General features: G+C 45.1%; 1 long non-coding RNA gene across 4 annotated transcripts in view; it reads left to right on the top strand.

The window, feature by feature from the left end:
• LOC139077394 (uncharacterized) overlaps positions 1-11,328 on the top strand; it is a 42,042-nt gene that overhangs the window by 1,699 nt on the left and 29,015 nt on the right. Inside the window, exons 2-5 of one of the 4 annotated variants that reach the window (XR_011529902.1) lie at positions 450-787; positions 1,311-1,884; positions 2,280-9,046; positions 9,673-9,939. This is a non-coding gene — a long non-coding RNA (uncharacterized lncRNA). Of the gene's footprint in view, positions 1-449; positions 788-1,310; positions 1,885-2,279; positions 9,047-9,631; positions 9,940-11,328 lie in introns of those variants that run through there. The other 3 variants (XR_011529899.1, XR_011529898.1, XR_011529904.1) reach the window with 3 other exon arrangements.

Raw genomic sequence — 11,328 nt, 5'->3', positions numbered from 1 at the left:
GGAAGATATCTTTTCCTGTATATTGTATACCCCTCCCTAATGTCTGAGTTTACACTTTTACGATATGCACGTACTATCATTATCTATCTATCTATCTATCTATCTATCTATCTATCTATCTATCTATCTATCATCTCCTCACGGAGAACCTTTGCTCTTGGAGCAGAAAAGTTACGAGCTCTGCCGAGACTCTCTCACTCCTCCCCTCGTTCTCCTCTGTCTTCACTCCACTGTTGGAGGCTCATGGCACACAGTGGAAGCTCATTAGACCTGTCTGTTGCTCCCGTTCTGTTTTTGGAAAGGAGTGCGACTCTCCCAAGGTAACAGGTAGAATGAAACACAGCTTGGGGGAGTTTGCTACGAAAGGGTAAAAATCTTGTGCTTTCAGACCTAATTCTGCTTTGAGATACTTAAATCTTATGGGTCTATTTCTTTGTTGTTTTCCTTAGGGCTCGAAAAGGCTTTTAAAAGATAAAGCCGGTCTCAGCCTTGCTAAGTAGAGCCGAGAGGGAAAGATCTGGCGCCCTCTGGGCTTGCGAGGAGCCAGCAGCATCGCGCCCCCTGCCGGCCAGTGAGGGGGCCGCCCCTCCCCGGAAGAAGAGGGCGGGGCCGCCAGAGAAAGACGCATCCAACCTGGATCAGGATCGGCGACTCTGGGAGTTTTACTGGAGCAGCTAGTGAATAAATTGGCTCCGCGATTCAGAGAGCATCAACCTAGGGTGGGATCAAGGCTGGCCGATCCCACACGCCCACACCCCGCACTGCGCACGCAGCGAAGATTGCTCAGGTGAAAGGCGAACTAAGGGAAAGCTGGAAAAGAGCCAAGTCAGCCTAGGAAGTCTCAGGGGCCCCTGCACTCGTCTGGCAGGAAGGGCAGTTGCGCTGGAGGAGAGAGAGCAGCTCTTCTCCCGTGGTCCACCCATGTCTCCTCACTCCCACCCCCTGCCACATGAGGCACCCTGAGAGAGCTGGCGGGCTGGGGTCAGTGAGGGGTGGAGATTCCGGGAAGAAGTCGAATGAGGGGGAGACCACAGAAGGCAATCCAGTTAGGGCGCTGGGGTCACCAGACCGCCTGTAGGGCCTCGTGGCCTTGGAGTCCTACCGTCCAGATGAACCACCTGGTTCTGCAAAGGCCACGCAGATGCTCTGGGAACAGATCCTAGACCTGTGAGGACAGTCAGGGAGCCAGGACCCGGGGATACCATGCCCTGGATGATCTCGAGTTTTCAGAGGCTCAAGTGTCAGTTGTCCACTGCAGGATTCTCAGACCACGGAGGTGTGGCGCTGTATGTGTCATTTATCCTTCCTAGGCTCTGGGGAATGAAGGTATTGGAGCGCTGGCAGCCCCTGGAGACCATTCCCCTGCGCTGCGTCGTCACGTGGCCGTGCTGACGGGACCCATGCAGGATCCTGGGCCTCAGGTAGTCGTGAGGGCGCTGTACAAGCCCAGGGCCTGGAGAAAATAGTTTGATCTAGTAGCAGAACTGGAGGATGGCCCATGTCAGAACCACGTTTTCTGTGAAAGACATGAAGTGGGGATCAGTCCCTTCCTGAGACACCTATCTTTCCCGCCTCCCAGTCCAGAAATGCAGTATTGCAAATTGTCTCCACCCTCCACCTGACTTTTTCTACACTCTCTTTTGCACTGTCTCGAAAACTCACTGGGTCACACCCTCTTCTACTTGACCCTCCTCCTACCTTTTCTTCTCCAGAGCTTCTCCTTCCTTTATTCCCATCCCTCTGCCCTGGCCCAGCACAGTCCTAATCATATTTCTTGTGTCTAGATTCCTTCCAGGAACTGAGATGGAAGGAGCTGTCTCGGGAAGTTTCAATGACCTGCCCAAAGTCAGAGAGCTCCTAAGTGAGAAGCAGCCTAGAATAATGGTGAGCCCTTCAAATTAAATAAAAACCAAGTCTCCACCATTAGAAACCTGCTTCATGCTGCAAACTAAGAAAGCATCTCTCTCTTCGCTCACTTCACCTGATTTATAACTACCTCACTTGGCCCCTTACCCACTCTTCTCCCTGGGACCACAGAAGGGTCACCACAGCTCTCTCTACCCCTCCAGTGAGAATCCTCACATTCAGAGTCGTGGTCCTGTGCACGTGGCCCCCTTTGCTAGGCCCTGGGCTGAGGATCGCATGGGGTTAGAGTTGGGGGTCTGTGGCTGGATGGGTGTTGAGGCTCTCTGCTCCAAGTGTATTGTATAGCCCCCAGTAGTAGGGAGGGACTGGAGGCAGTGGGGCTGAGTAACGGGTACTGCCCCATTATCTTCCAGGGATGAAAGTTGAGACTTTGAGTCCTGACACTCCAATAGACCTCAAGCAATGTGTGGGGAGGCTGCACAGCAGGAGCCCAGTGGTCCTTGGGGAAATCAGACCCACACATGGCCTGCAGGGTGAAGAGAAGGAAATGGAAGGCAGCTCCAACTGCTGGGCTCCCCAAATAATTGTCTTGACTCCTTGAGCCTCTTTTTTGCCACAGATCATATGAAGAAGGGGTCCTCTTGTACTGTTTTATCCAGAAGGGCAGTGGCTAAGGAGGAACACACTAACTAGAAAGCATAAGTCCTTTGGCCAAATGCAACCCAGCCTGAGCAACAAGCCAGCCTCCACCCCAAGGCACCAGGGGCCCCTTGCCAGATGGAGATGCTACGGAAAAAGAAAAGGACCATGGAGTGCTGTCTGTTCTGTGCCCTGTGGCTCCAGCTGCCAGTCTTTCCTACCCAGGGAGTCATCTCTGCTTCCTCTTAGGAGCTCAGGGGTCATGAAGTCCTGCCTGCTGCTAAAGGAACCCGGGGAGCACAGCTCATGGTTGCCAGTTGCTACCACAGCGGAGTCTGTGGCCAAGGTGGCAGGATTTGCCTATGTCTGTCCCAGGGAAGCGAAGGGATGAATATGTGCCTCTGGGCAGAAAATGAAAACCAGAGTCAAGGGAAAGAAACTAAATGTGTGTAAAGTTTTCGAAAGTGAGCCTAGAGAATGGCTGAATAACTTCCTGAAATCTCTTCCAGGCCTATCCTCCAGCCATGCACAGCCACCTCCAGGTCTTATTCTGGCTCTGCCTGGAACATCCCTCCCCACTTCGTCTTCTATGGAAATTATCCCCTAGAATTATTTGATCCTTCCAGATTCAGTTTGGTGTCATCTCCTGCAGGAAACCTATCCTGTCCCCTGCTACACTCAACACAGACCTGCAGTGAGGCCACTTCCCTTCTCACTTTTGTATTGTTATTATCCAATTATAGGTATGTTTTCCCCCAGCAGACTGTCAGTTCCTGAAGGGCACAATCTACAGCCTCAATCTCTGATGCCTCGGCTTAGAATGTTATTTGTCATATGGAAGGGACTCTGTAAATGTTTACAGAATAACAATATTGGCTTCAATGGATCAAAGGACATGAATATCCTTTTGGCTCTTGACATGTTGCAAACTGCCTTCCAAAAGGTTTACACCTATTTACAATGCCATCTGCTATGCATAGAATATAGGTTTCACTGCAACCTTGCTATTTTATTAGGAGAAATTGTGTCCTAGTGTTTTAACATGCATATCACTACTAGTGATATCTCCCCAATGTTCACGTCATTAGTCCTAAATCTCTGTTGTGAATTGTCTCTTTATATCCCAGTAATCATTTTCTGACAGCTTGCTAAAGCTTCAGCCAAATTTCTTTCTCCCCCTAAGCAAGGAGCCACAGGCTCTTCGAATGGAGGACTTTTCCCCTAAACTATGTAGATGCATATCAGTGTGCCCAGAAGGCAGTTTACAATCTAAGTTTGCTTTCAGGCCTTAGACAGTTAAGATTTCCACACTACAGACTCTATTTTCTTGGCAGGAGCTATAGATAAGAAATACAGTCTGACTTTTTTCAACAGATCCTTAAAATTTCTGGAAAAGTGCAAGTCTATAAAAATGACCCTTTCCTGCTAGCCCTTGAAATTCACCAAGTCTGTTCTCTAGAACTTCTCCCCTTAAGCCTCTGGATGGACAGGGAGAGCAGGAGTAGGAGGAAGTGGCATCGTCAGAGCAGAGCTCAAGGACATGTCCACACTGAGAACTCCTTAGCCAGCTTTGCGGTCAGTTGGTTAACTTGTTGTGATATGAATTTAAAGGACAAAGTCCTTTTCCCTAAAAAGTGTAGCCTGAGATCCTGTTCTATCCCTCTGCCTCCTCGGTATGGGTCTCCTCGTTTCCTCTGATGGGCACTTATGGAAAGAACACATACTATTTTACCACGTGACAATGACTTTTCACAGTACATACTTGATAGCATTAGAGAAAATTCATAGACACTAGCTCACTCCACACAGCTCAGCTTGGCACAGTCTCATGGGGCTTTGAAGCCTGCTCTGGTTCATCTCAAAGTTCACACGTACTGCCAGTCCCCGTTGCAGGCCACAGCTATTTATCCCCTGATCTCTGAAGAAGCAGGCTTCTTTCAGTCTGAACTCTGGGCCCAGCCTTCATGGCTCAAGTAGAAACTACCTTCCTTATGTCCATGCAAAGCCAACTCAAGAGTTTGTCTGCTACGTTTAGAGAACCTTTCCAAACTAGTCTCTTTGTGGCCAACAGTTCTAAACTTCTCCTGCCGTGAAGCTGTCTCTCCCTTATCTGTACCCTAATGAAACTCTTCTTAAAATTCGCCAACTCTAGGACATCCAAGGACCCAGCAACACATCTTTTTCAGGCACTCATTCCAGTCACTCCAAAAATATTTGTTCAGATACTTACTAGGAACCCACCATGACTATGTACCTGATTTTGCCTAAGTGCCGAAGATACAGCCAGAGCTACCCTTGGAGCCAGAACATATGAAATAATAAATTTACTAGAAAATACAGAGGTCCCTCTGTCCCTTGGGATCTGGTGCAACCCATGATGCTAAATCTTTGCTTTCATGACTGCCCTGGATCTAGTGCAAGGGAAACACTTCTCCACATCTCTTGCCCAAGATCCTTAAAAGATGACTATGTCTGAATGACGAGACTGCTTGTAGATTGTGCCTCTATCAGGACTAGAGACAGACAAAGCTTCCAAGTGCTGGGAGGATCTGGCAGCAGGGGCAGATTGGTAAAGAAAAGACTAACGTTAAATTCTTCCTCTCAGATAGCATGACTGCGATGCATTTTAACATTATGATCATGATGCCAAGCATCTATTTCCTTCTTTCCCTTCATGTTCCAGTGCACATTTCTGAAGGTACTCACAAATTAGCACAATATCGCCAACAGTTGTACAGGGCAGCTGAGGCGTATTTTGCAATATTCAACAATTTTAGTCTTAAATTGATATATTTGTAGGTTTGGACAGCATGTATGAAATTTGCCACTCTTTAAATACTTTATGTATCTAGATAGAGCTTTAAGAAGTGGTAAAAATTTCAATATAAGTCATAGCACTTCATATGATAAAGTTAAAATAATCAATAATATTTCCTGTGATCATATTAATTTAACACATGCAACCCCATTCCAATGGTAGACCATGATATGTAAAATTCACAATTTATTCCCAAATCTAAATATTGATTCAAAATTGTACTGACAATACCAGTTGCCATGGCTTTAACAGTGTGAAATACCTTCAAATTGAAATTAATTTTTAAAAAACTATCTAATAACTATAATTACTTAAGAAACATTTGACATCCAAAGCTGTCAGAAGAACGTAAGTTATGTGAAAATCTAGACTGTAACAATACAGGAGTTTGCAAGCGATCAACTGGTATGGAGAAGATTATGTAGACATTAGAGAGCTGTTCCTGGTACAGAGGGTTTGTGTGACTATAGAAAGGAGGCTTGAGGAGAAGTACATTAGATTCCAGGGCTCTTCATATATTTCTGAGTCACCGATGCTATCAGCATTTAATGTAATGCACAGAGTTGGGAGATTTCAAGCAAGAGTGAGTCATGCACTTTTTGTGCCCTCCCATCCCAGGAGCCCTTAGGGTCCTCTTCAGCTGCCTCTGCTTTCAGTCATTAAAGCTTTCTTTTCTTCCCGTGACTATTTCCAATCCCTTCCCCAAGATCCTTACACCAAGACCAAGACCGTTTTCAGCTTGAGGCCTATAATATCAAGAAGTGGGATAAAGCTAGAGAATGGCTCCATCAAGGGAACATCAGGGTCAGGAAAAGGAAAAATCTTGATCATTTTTAGAAGATATGAATCACCAGCAAGGACTGAGAGAGGGCTGTAAGGGAGCAGAAGATGAACGTGATTTCTGAATGATCTTGAAATGAGGAAGGATGGAATGAGAACCACTGGACAGGAGGGAGAGCTGAGTTAGCTGGGGTGTAGTGACTAGAAGCCATATTCAGGAGTGAACCTTGATTTACTCAACCTTGAGAGATAGTTTGCAAATGAAGAAAATTAGAATCACCAGAGTTGAAAAATAAAAATAAAATTAGGATGGGAGATATGCAGGATGGAAAAAAGATAAGAGGGAAAGCTAGTTGGAATCACAAGAGAATCTATGTGGAAGAATTTTCAAGTCTCCTCAGCCCTTTTGCGCCTCCCTCACCCCTCAGTATCCACGCCTACACATGTATTTTTCATATATTTAAATAGAACCCCCCCCCCCCCCCCGCCCGCCGCCTGAGATAATGGGACCTCCAACAGCCCTCCCACCTGGAGCCACCTTTTCATATTTTGCCGCCAATAGATCGTTCTCTGAAGTAACACTTTGGAGCTCCCCTACCTTTCCACTGCTCACAAGCTGAGATTTGGTTGGATATTACGGTTCTATAATGATAATTTGAGAAGAAAGGGAGATGGGGAACAACACCAAAGAGAAACCAGAGTTAGGGACTATCCCAGAGCAGGGAAGGACGTGGTCAGTCAGAGACCAACATGGGATCCAGACACACCGAGGAACAAAAGCCTAAGAGCTCCAGAGACAATTCCTGCCAGCTCAGCCCTCCCCTGAAGGCAGATCCCCATGTCTTGCCTCTCTCACTATAGGAAACAGTCCCTGGCTCCTGGCTCTGGTCTGATGGAGCACAAGGAACAGCTGCTGGAATTGGAGTGGGTTGGTATATGTGAGTGTGCCAACCAGCCAGGGGCCCTGACATCCCCCAACTGACCTGAGGGAGGAGTCCCTGGCCACTAGCAAAGGTGACACAAAAGGGGTGCAGCCAGGGGTTACGCCTCCAAGGCCCAGTCTGTGGGGATGCTTAAAAACACCACTTGTAGATCATTTCGTTTTTATTTCAGTTTTGTTCTAAGTTGCTAGCTTCAGATTTGTTGAATGTCAAATAAAGAATGCTTTCTACTTTTACTATATATGTACCCAGTTTGGGGGAAATTCTGATGTTGGCGAGGAGAGAGGATGCAAACAACTTACATTGCTCTGGGCACCATTTACCCTGACCACACCCCTGGCCTCTGGTCAGAACTGACTCTCCCTTTCCAGTTGGCCCTAAAGTCTCTCCAGAAAGGTGACATCCCCCCTCTGGCACTTCCCTTAACTCTTTGAGGAGTGCTCTCGGAAGCTTAGCCTTCATCCCCCCTGCTACAGCCCCACTGCATTGTGTGTGCCTTCAGAGAATCACCCTTTAGCATCTCTTCGTGAGTTCCAGAATTTTCAAGCTGCAACCACAAGTCTCTCATCGTGTGTTCTTCTAGTTTTATTCTCCTTCCCACTGAACCCTCTCTTAGCTATCTCGGGCTTCTGTCCCTAAAGTCGAGGAAACAAATTCCTTGAGAATGAGAGGAAGAGAGAAACAGGAGTCCTAAGGCTGAAACAGAGACAAAATGTAGGGAGTTTGTGGCTCAGCTTCTATGAAGTCACCCCACCTCTCCTCTGAGCTTCTGAGCTCTGATCTTGAGAGTGAGCAGGAGCCACAGACCATGGTATCAGGCCCTCCCTATGTAGCTTATTCTAGAATCACAAAGAACGATGGGAGATTTAGGAAGAGAGCTGGAACTGGGGAAAGTTAGGAAGAACCATGCCGACCACAGGGGGGCACTGTGTCCCCATGGGCTAAATTGGAATCTCCAGGACCAACAGAGAGGTCAGTCAAGGACGGCAAACCCCCTCTCCCTTGCTCCCAGGAGAGAGCATCTCTCTCTCTCTCTGCCTAACTCTTGGGTTTCTTATGCGGGGACATCTATAGGAGAGAGACAGACACAGTCACCACCCATTTCACATACCACCTCCGTGACGGATACATACACACGCACTCACGTATGTACACACAAATGTAATCTTTTCCCTCTTTTGAAGATTGCTCTGCTAACAGTGTTACCTGTGTAGGTAAATGTGCTGGGAAGACCTGGCTTCCCTTCCACCATGCAGAGCAGCAGTATTGCTGGTCAAAGGTGATGCTTGTTGGGTATTTTGCCTTTTCTTCATGTTTTACCACAGCTTAAAAATATCAGGGCTGGGGCTGGCCTGGTGGTGCAGTGGTTAAGTTCACACGTTCTGCTTTGGAGGCCCTGGGGTCTCCGGTTCAGATCCCGGGTGGGGACATGGCACCACTTGACAAGCCATGCTGTGGTAGGCGTCCCACATATAAAGCAGAGGAAGATGGGCACGGATGTTAGCTCAGGGCCAATATTCCTCAGCAAAAAAAGAGGAGGATTGGCATCAGATGTTAACTCAGGGCCAATCTTCCTCAGCAAAAAAAGAGGAGGATTGGCAGCAGATGTTAGCTCAGGGCTAATCTTCCTCAAAAAAAAAAAAGTATTCTTTAAAAAATGTGTTAAGTCCTTACCCTTAAGAAATTGGTTATGGAAAGATAGCAAAAGTGGCAATAATGGTAGAGTTGTTATAATGAAAAATAAAAAAAATAATGAAAATAAAAAAATGTGTGCTCTAACATATTAAAAAAAAAGTCAGGGCTTTTAATGATACTCTATCTGTCCTCATTCTAAACTCACATGTTCTTTCTGATGCCAAGCTTTGCCTTCCTAAGAACGAATGGCAGGAGACCAAGGGAGAAGTACATGATGATTCATCTTGGAGAAAAATATTCTTATAGCAAGAAGAGTTTCCCTGGATGTTATGTGTTACTAAGCAGCCCTCTGAAAGACAACAAAAAGGTAATTCCAGTTGTGCAGAGAGTGAAGCATTCTTCTTGAGGGGTGCTAGGGGAAAAGAAGTGGAATTATCCCATAAAAGTCAGTCAAGAATTCTCAGAGCAAACCCTAGGTTTCCAAAAATTCCTCTATCAGCATCATACACCTGGAGGAGGAATCAAAGATTCTAGGTGAGTGTGTGGTCCCCACTGCAGTGAGAAGAGGGATCTTGTGGGGCTGGAAAAGACATCAGAATATCTGATTTAAGGAGCCAAAATTTTAATTAACATTCTTATTTTTTCTTATTACGGAAGTAATACAAATTCAATACACAAATGTCAGAAAACTGGAAAAAATCACACACACACACACAAAACCACAGCTGTAATCTCATCAACCAGAGATAAATTCTCTTCATGTTTATAAATTTCCAACCAGTATTTTTTTCTGGTTATGTTTAAAACTAAAATGTGTAATATTGAATCTGAGTACCTGAGGGTTACTGTAAATATTAATTAAGAACATGATTCCACTTCGACCTTCTTCCCACTGCCGACATGGACAAAAGAAGTTAATTTTAATTTGCTGTTTTCTTGTTTAACCTGAAAGGTGACTCAAGAGTCACAAGGATTTATGAGCTTGTTTTTCAGAAGAAAAAGAATGCCTTTAAGGAAGTTACCACCGCCAGATAACCAGCCCCCAGCTACCATTGATGCCCAGAAGTCTGGTTGCCTAAGAGCCTATCTGGAGGGAAAGAAACATGGACTTGCCCCTCATTTCTCTGAAACTCCTCCCCCCAAGCCCCTTAGCTCTATAAAGACTGCTTGCTTTCTTCTTTCCTTAAGATGGACTTGAAAGAACCTATCGTCCCACCTTCTTGTTTGGGCCAATTTGAATAAATCTTTCTCCATCTCCAAGCATTGGTGTTTCAGTGATTGGCTTATTATGCATCAGGCACACAAACTTGAGATTTAGAGGTTTAGTATCGATATTATACATCATCTTATGGTCTACTTTTTTTGCTTCACAATATAAAGGGAATGCTTTCCTATTCCCATAAACTTTCTCGTAGAGTGTAATTTATAATGCCAACATGGTTTTCCATCCTAGAGATGTGCCATCATTTATTTATCTTTTCTCTCATAGCGGAATATTTCAGTTATTTTCCACACTCATGACAACAGCCTAAGAGCTCTTAACTGTTCTTGACATTTTGCCCTCAGTGGTGGTGGACTTTTCTGATGAGCTGTTTCAAATGCATATGATTACCAGGTTGGACACTTCTTTTCATTAAAGTTCTTGTTCTTTGTTTCAGTTTAGAGTATCAGCATACTTCACTGCTGGAAAAACAAAAATGCCTGCTCTTCTAACCAAAGACCCTCATTTATCAACCTATGGGAGGAGAGCTGGGCCAGCCTATATGGCTGCTGGTATTTTACAGATGAAAAAGTGAAAGTACAGGAAGAGCAAGAATAACCCTAGACTTATGATCTGCTTGCTTGACTTGACCTACTTACAATTTTATTCTTCTAAAACTTTTCTTGAAGTGAGCACAGAACAAAATGTATATAGTATTCCAGAATTTTCCTTTACCCATTTTATACAATTAGTCACTATTTTCACTTTCTGCCAGATTTCAGAGCCAACAGCCCAGCTTAACTCAGTAAGTGGTGTCCTTTGCTGGAGAGATGTTGCCGCAGGCCCCATGGGAAGGGAATACTCCTTGCATTATTTTCTCCTATTGGTGAGGCTCTGCTCTAAGCCACTCACATTCCATCACTCAGGTTTCCTTTAGGAAATGACAGGGAAGCAAGAATGGAAACTCAGTTCCCTGGAAGGAATCTGGCCAGCCCAGGTTGTGGTCCTTGGCTGATGGACAGATTGAGTAATGATAGGAGACTGCTTATAGCGCTAAGGCACATGGGACAAATCAGAGGGATGCCAGTCAACTAATATTGGACACCTGTTGTGATTGGTTAAAGTATTTTTAAAACATGCCTCATCCCCCACTGAAGTGAATTTGTTTTGACAGAGGGTTTTCACCTCACTTTGTCAAATTATAAGCTTATTGCTCTTAAGAAATCTCATAAACATCTTTGTGTAAATCTTGTTTTTAAACTTGTTTTTTAATTTTTATTATTTCATTGAAATCATAACAGTTTACAGCTTCGTGAAATTTCAGGTGTACATTATTATTTATTGGTATTCTGTATAGACTGTATCGTGCTCACCACCGTCTAACTTTTTTGTTGTTGCTGTTGAGGAAGATTAGCCCTGAGCTAAAATCTGCGGCCAATCCTCCTCTT

The sequence above is a fragment of the Equus przewalskii genome, chromosome 1 (genome assembly GCF_037783145.1).
Source record: "Equus przewalskii isolate Varuska chromosome 1, EquPr2, whole genome shotgun sequence".
Taxonomy (NCBI): Eukaryota; Metazoa; Chordata; class Mammalia; order Perissodactyla; family Equidae; genus Equus; species Equus przewalskii.
Note: the sequence above shows the minus strand (reverse complement) of the source record. Positions and strands in the feature narration are given on the sequence as shown.